Source organism: Oncorhynchus mykiss, chromosome 28, assembly GCF_013265735.2.
Source record: "Oncorhynchus mykiss isolate Arlee chromosome 28, USDA_OmykA_1.1, whole genome shotgun sequence".
NCBI lineage: Eukaryota > Metazoa > Chordata > Actinopteri > Salmoniformes > Salmonidae > Oncorhynchus > Oncorhynchus mykiss.
Genome location: NC_048592.1, coordinates 33,075,635 through 33,081,634, shown reverse-complemented (window position 1 = coordinate 33,081,634; position 6,000 = coordinate 33,075,635).

Here is a 6,000-nt window from a genome sequence, read left to right as displayed (position 1 = left end):
GGCCTCCGACCAGCTCCTAGTGAGCAGCTATCCATGCAGACAGCTGGTTCTAACATCTGGGTGAGAAATAGATGAGTAAACATCTAAAACCATGTTTTGGTGAAAGTAAATTACAAACAGTTGTGAGCAGGTGGAGCTCAGTTTCAGGCTAGTGCGTAATTACAGTGAGAATACATTTTGCAGCTTTTAATTCATTCCAGCCTCTCTTGCTGATGAGAATTATTCCAAGGTAATCAAGGAGCCGAGGATAAAACCAACAACCTTCTATGCATTCATAATGTACGTTTTGTTTTCTCCAAAATATATTTCTGTACCTGTTCTCATCCAAGCATTACGTCTGCCATCCCAATAACTTTTTTTTATGCGTGCTTTGTCTGTACATTTGTCTCAATTTGTCTATCAAAGTCATTTGGCCATCACTCTTATCCTATTAGCAGACCCTTCAAGTGGAGACTTCATTCATTCAACCGGAGCGAGGGCTCTGACAGTTAAAAAGGGAGGAAAGAGGGCAGAGAAGAGGCGAACTCTGCGGAAAGACACCTGAATTGAGAATAATGAGCCTGGAGAGAAGCAAATACATCTCTTTAATCTTCAGCTAGATTTGAAACGCTCTTTCATCATCATCTGCAAACTGGGCATGCTCAGAGCACTGCAGACACATCAACCTCAAAGGGATAAAGAGATGTTCCGCTTTCAAAGGATGCGCCTCAATTTCCACCTTTTTGTCAAGTCCTATAGTGCCGCAATTGAGTTAGGGATGCGTTGAGGAAAGGCAGAGCACACCGGCAGGGACGGAATTCAAATGGGATGGGGGGGTCGGGGTGGTGGTGGGGGGGGGGGGGGGGGGGGGGGGGGGCTGGTGATTATTTATGGAGAAACTTGGCGTCGTTATCAAGGCCCATGAATTTGTGTACGGATGAAGAGTAAAAGCGTGGTACAGTTGATTCATGATGTCATTAGGCTGGGAAAGGGCATCTGGGTTGTGTTTGGGGGACTAAACTGGCTCACAATCGGAGTCCAAATTGAATGAGAAACCGTTTAAAACGTCTAACGTTTACAGGTATCTGAGGCTTATTGAACAATTTCACCAGAAATCGTCCCAAATGTTGATGTCTATTGTGGCAAGTTTGTGATAATGATAACAATGCAATGAGATTGTTTGGTGAACCACTGTTCTTAGATGACTAACCTTGCCTGAGACCTGAAAACTTGTGTTTGCTTCCCCAGCTAAAGCCTAGGCTTACGCTCAGAGGGATATGGTTTGAAGAAAGGTCGGTCATGATGAAAATCCCTTGTCCCCTCTTGCCATTAATATGAATTGGACTTCAGGTTTGAATGGAATCAGGTCAGGTAACATGTTGGAGTCGGGAGTTGGGCCACAATATGCTAAAAGCATGAGAAGTACAGTTTCCGGGGTTGGCTGCTTTATTCATTAACCCTGGTGATGTCACCTGGTGATGTCACCACACTGTGCTGTGTGTGCTGTGGTAGGCCTCCTTTGCATAGTGGGGGTTGATTTAAAGGTCAGTGGCCTCGTGGTCCAGAAAACACAACATCTATCTAGACACCTGTTTGGATTGAGCCTTCGCCCACTTCTAAAGTAGCTCCACATGGTATTTCTATAGATGACACACTGCTTCAGTGAATTACAGCTTAATGGAAGAGACAGTTTACCGAGGTGGACAGAAAAACACTCACTGAGGGTGGGTTGTTTAGTTCAAACCCAGGTGAAGTTAGTCATCAGTCGTATGACTCCTTCACATCCATGGTACTTCTACAATCTTTACACTAAACACAGCAACTGCAAAAGCAAGTATCACCACTCAAACAGGCTACCAATATAATCAATGTACTTGCAAATTGTATGGTGTAGTAAATAACATTCCCAAATAGATTAATGACCTATGATTTTGAGACATAATTACTATACCCACTCCACTCTGCAGCTCAAGTGCCCTGGGTCGTCCTGGGATGTGCCTGTTTCCACACAACAATTGGCTGCAGTATTTATGGGGCTGTGAGATTACAAGTCCTCCAGCTATGGCACATCCTCTCTCCGAAGACACGATACCGCTGATCCCAACAGCTTTTCACAAGAATTTGTGTGCTCTTAATCGCCGAAAGGTCTCTGGACGTCAGGGGCTGTTTGATTTATGTGGAGGGGAAACGTTGCAAAATGTTGTGAAACGGTTCCCAGAGGCAACTGCCTCCCCTGAAGCATCACTGGACACAGCTGAGTAAATTAGGATAAATAATTGTTTGTTTAGTATGTGAAATATTAATGAAACACAAAAATCTATGACGTTATCGGTTCAACTCACAGAGGGGGGGGACGGTTACTTACTGTAGATGCTGTACATGACTGTAATAATAACTGTAAACTGATCCCATAGCATCACAGGCCGATGACTTTAAAGGAATGTTGTGTTGCGATGCGCAGTTTTTGTTTTTCAAATACCTTGATCGAGAATGTAACACACTTACTAACGGGTAGTATTTTGAGGTGATGTTTTGGTACATAACGCAATACAGGGATGACATTCTGTTAGCTGGGTGAGAGGTGTAAGGTTAGGGCAACCTAAAAAAAATTGCCTGATCTATACCGCATTGTGTACTTTACTGTAAGACTACTGTAGCCCGTGAACAAAATCCATTATTATAGACATTTCGAACGCCTCTGGCTTTAAATGCCAGTCTACCCCTGATGTGTATTAGTAGCATGGCTCATCATAGAACGAGTACTCTTCAAAGACTCTCAGGTTTCTCTCAAGTCCACACCCTGGTTTGGCTGAATACTCCCGGGCACCTGATTAGCTTAGCATTCTAATACCATATTATGCTAATAATCGGAACTGCTTAGAGGAAGAAGAAGAAGCAGCAGAGGTTCCACAGGCATTGTGAAGGCTCCCTGGTGTCTGTCTATGGGTTTACGCCTCCAACATGCTTTGTACTACACTATGTAGGATGCTAGAGACTCATTATTATTCACACGCTCAGCTGTTTGTTGATACTAGCTGTTTAATGAAGACTAGGCAGAACAACAGAGGAGAAACCCCACCGGAGGGTGTTTTCTGTTTGTGCTGTGCATTATCAGTGATCTGTGGATCTTTAAATCCTCGGCTTCTCTGTCTTTCATCTCAGATGCCATATCTCCATCCGCTGTAAGTCATTAGCTCGGTAGCTAACAGTGAGAGACGGAGATAAATAGCTGAACTGGCCATTGTCAGTGTTCCTGGCGTAGCGTGGGGCATCAAAGCCACCCGCGATAGGAAACCGTTATTACATCCATTGTTAAGCTTTGTGAGAAAGTATAGATGGTGAAAATATCATACTACAGGAAAAATATTTCAAAGCCAATGAGGGTATCCAGTCGATGAGCGCTCCTCTGATCTTATTGATCTAACTATTTCTATCAGCTGCCGAGCTGGTTACTTTGGGAGGAAAGATGAGAGGCTTCATCATGTCAGTACAGAGTAATTCATCAGACGAACACCAGCCATGTTGCTAGTGGTTTGAGCCTGTTTCAAGGCAAGTTTTTAATCTTCTGCAACCAGACCTGGGTTCAAATAGTATAGTTTTTCTTACCAACGCTTTTGTTGTACTTGATTCAGCTTGCATGGTTCTACGGAACCTGGTGCTACAGACCATGGTGATATGGACACTGGTGCTACGGAACCTGGTGCTACGGGCCTGGTGCTACAGAACCTGGTGCTACGGAACCTGGTGCTACGGAGCCTGGTGCTACAGACCATGGTGATATGGACCCTGGTGCTACGGAACCTGGTGCTACGGGCCTGGTGCTACAGAACCTGGTGCTACGGAACCTGGTGCTACGGAACCTGGTGCTACAGAACCTGGTGCTACAGAACCTGGTGCTATGGTATCTGGTGCTACGGAACCAGGTGCTATGGACCAGGTTCTTCTCCCACTTTAGTCTTCCTTTGTTGTAATGATTTGCTAAATTAACATATTTTATGCTTACTGAACAAAATATAAACACAACTTGTAAAGTGTTGATCCCATGTTTCATGAGCTGAAATAAAATATCTCAGAAAGTTTCCATACACACCCCAAAAATATTTTGTCTCAAATTTGTTTGTATCCTTGTTAGTGCGCTTTTCTTGTTCAGCAAGATAATCCATCCATCTGATAAGTGTGACATATCATGAAGCTGATTAAACAGCATGATCATTACACAGGTGCCCCTTCTGCTGGGGACAATACAATTCCAATCTAAAATGTCCAGTTTGTCACACAACACAATACCACAGATGTCTGAAGTTTTGAGGGATTGTGCAATAAGCATGCTGACTGAGCATGCAGGAATGTCCAGCAGCTGTTACCTGATAATGTAATGTTTATTTCTCTTCCATATACCGCCTCTATCATCATTTTAGAACATTTGGCGTCCAATCGCAGACCACGTGTAACCATGCCAGCCCAGGACCTCCACATCCGGCTTCTTCACCTGCGGGATCGTCTGAGACCAGCCACCCAGACAGCTGATGAAACTGAGAAGTATTTATGTCTGTAACACAGCTCTTTTGTGGGGAAAAACGCATTCTGATTGGCTGGGCCTGGCTCCCCAGTGGGTGGGTCTGGCTCCCACTTGTGTGGGCCAGACTGCCAAGTTGGTGGGCCTATGTCCTCCCAGGCCCACCCATGGCTGCACCCCTGCCCAGTCATGTGAAATCCATAGATTAGGGCCTAATGAATTTATTTCCTTATATGAACTGTAACTCAGTAAAATCATTGAAATTGTTGCATGTTGCGTTTGAATTTTTATTGAGTATAATTGTAATAGCTCTCATTAGACTTCACACAGCTTTTAGCCGAGGATGGGGCTACACAGAAAACAGCTTGCTGCTTTTGTAGATCTCAAGAATAGCTTTAGAATTCTGAAAAATAGTTTTAAAGAGTGCTCTAAAATTATTGCGAGAAAGTAGAAGGAATCTATTGACAAACTTAATATAATAGATTATGACTTGTATCATTTCGTATGTGCATGATGAGGGGAAAATTAGTATATTCCCTTAACAAATACAGTTATCAATCACTCTAGGTTTAGTATTTCATATTTATTAGGATCCCCATTGGCACTGGTGTGTAATCATGGATATTTGACCACTACCATTTTTTTTTATGATAAAATAATGTCTCTCGTCTCTCTGTGTTTTCATAATTTTCTGTCTTTTCGCAAGTGGCTGAATCTCACGGAGAAATCATCCGAGGGAGGGAAACAGCGCCCCTCTGTCTCTGTATGTGTAGCCAATGTATCTGATGCTGTCTGGACCAAAAGAGTATGACATGTTACCGCCGTAGCATTTGATTGATTGATGCCAGCAAGCATTTACTTCTCTTGATGAAAAAATGTAAAATAATTAGCAAATCATCGTGGCACTGAGCTCAACTGTGGGTTGTCCCCCCCCCCCCACCATTTTGGATTTCTCTTCACACAAATCAAATCACATCCTGAGAAAAACGTCATAATTGTCAGAAAAATGTGTCAGTTTATGGTCGGTCTGCTTGTGTTGATGTGCTGCAGTAGCTACCTTGCTAAATCGGCCCTTTTCCTAAGCCACGGACGATGATGGGGATTTGGACATGTGGCTTTGACTTAATTCTCGAATCAAATCAAATAATTCTCTGTACAGGCCAATGATTATGACAGAGATTCGGATCTAACCATAAATGAATATGTTGTGCAGCTGGCCTGAGACGATTGAAGTTCCATATGTAGCCTAGATGTAGCCTGGTAGGCTCATGTTAACTAGGTATCTAACTTAGCTGGTTCACTGTTGCCCATGCCACGAAGTCAGGCTAGTAAGCATTTTAGCTAAGTAGCCTATGGCAATAAAAACTAAAAGTGTGTACAGTATGACAGAGCCATGGACCGTTTTGTCAACATGAAAGAGACGAGGATGGCATTGGCCTTCAACTAGTCTACAAGTAGGGTGAGTATATACATATTTTCTTACTTGCACGCACGCATACGCACAC